Source organism: Dipodomys ordii, unplaced genomic scaffold (assembly GCF_000151885.1).
Source record: "Dipodomys ordii isolate 6190 unplaced genomic scaffold, Dord_2.0 Scaffold15, whole genome shotgun sequence".
Taxonomy (NCBI): domain Eukaryota; kingdom Metazoa; phylum Chordata; class Mammalia; order Rodentia; family Heteromyidae; genus Dipodomys; species Dipodomys ordii.
In genome coordinates, this window is record NW_012267231.1 from 17,813,935 (window position 1) to 17,815,722 (window position 1,788).

At 42.7% G+C, this 1,788-nt stretch overlaps 1 protein-coding gene across 1 annotated transcript in view; it reads right to left on the reverse strand.

The window, feature by feature from the left end:
* The window catches only part of Crabp1 (cellular retinoic acid binding protein 1), a 21,704-nt gene that overhangs the window by 733 nt on the left and 19,183 nt on the right, over positions 1-1,788 (reverse strand). The gene's annotated exons all lie outside the window — the stretch shown is intronic.

Consider the following 1,788-nt stretch of genomic DNA (forward strand, 5'->3'; position numbering starts at 1 on the left):
TCAAGGCTAGCACTCTACCACTTGAGCCACAGTGCCACTTCCAGCTTTTTCTGCTTATGTGGTGCTGAGGAATCGAACCCAGGGCTTCATGCATGCTAGGCAAGCGCTCTACCACTGAGCCACACTCTCAGCCCCCGTGCCTGAGATTTTCACTCAAGGCTGGTATTCTAACATTGGAACCACGCTTTCACTTCGACTCTGTTTTTGTGGGCTTTGTTTCCCCACTTCCTAGCATTCAGTTCTATCAATATTACTTTCCATGATCAGAGGCACTGGGGCGGTGGGCCTTGGTGTGTCTCCCCTGAGAATATCTTCCTTTGATCTCGCTCTGGGTGAGTGCCTGGAGTCCCGGGTCATTGATCACGTCCTGGTGTATTTTACACTTTCGGTTTTCTGGTGGTTCACTGGAGAGAAGAGTCTCACAAACTTTCCTGCCCAGGATGGCTTTGAGCCTTGATTCTCAGATCTTGGCCTCCTGAGTGGCTAGGATGATTAATTTTAATTTTGATTGTTATTATAAAGCTGATGTACAGAGGGGTTACAATCACATAAGTCAGATGGTGAGTACATTTCTTTTTGGACAATGTCACCCCTTCCCTAGTACTGTGGACTTTCTGTGGACTTTGTGCCATCACTGATAGAATCTTATGGTTCTTTTCTAAGTTGGTTATTCATTCATAGGTGGAGCTGGATACTGATGGCTCATGCCTGTAATCCCACCTACACAGGAGACTAAGATCAGAGACATCATTTGAAGCCAGCTCAGAGCAGAAAGCCCATGTGACTCTTATCTCCAATTAACCAGCAAAAAGCCAGATGTGGAGCTGCAGGTTGTTAGTAGAGCACCAACTCTGAGCCAAAAAGCTCAGGGGCTGCCCCCAGGCTTTGAGTTCAAGCCACAATGCCAGCAAAAATAAATAAATAAAAACAAGACAAAACAAAATAAAACCCACCCCGAGGGGCACACAAAGCTTTTCTTGGTTTGATTTTTTTTTCTTCCCAAAGCACTACAGACTCTTTTGTCTTGTTGGCTTAAATCCCAGCCATTCTTTCCATAATGGTTAGGTTCTTTTTGATTGTGGGCACAAAAATTCAGACTAGATTATACCAAAAAATGGGAGAAATTATTGGTTTTTATAATTAGAATACTGCAGGAGCAAATCATGGAGTTTAAACAATTTCAACATTCCATCTCTTTCTCTGGTTTTGATTTGTGCATTTTTTTTCTGTGTTGGCATTATTTCAGTCATAGTCTCCTCAGAAAATAATGATGATAGGTGGCCAGGCATGATGAAATATGCCTATAACCTCAGCTACTTGGAGATAGGAAATCAGGAAGATCACAGCTCAAGGCCAATCCTGGGAAAAAGAAGGTAGTGCAAACTCATCTTAACAGAACAAGCCTGGCATTGAAGTGTGTACCTATAATCCCAGCTATGTGGAAGGAAGGTATAGATAGGAGACTGATGTCCAAGTTGGTCCCAGGCAGAAAAAACAGACTATATATATAGAGAGAGAAAGAGAGAGAGTCTGTTACACACACACACACACACACACACACACACACACATGAGATGTGGTTCAGGTGGTAGAGTTATCTGCCTAACAAGTATGAGGTCCTGAGTTCAAACCTTAGTACTGCAAAGAAACAACAATAACAACAATAATAATAGGGTCATAACTCTAGGCTTATATAATCTAGTGGCCAGCACAGCATTTATAAGAGGACATCTCCTAGTTGTTTATACCTGAAATCTCAACTACTCAGGAGGCTGAGATCTGAGGATC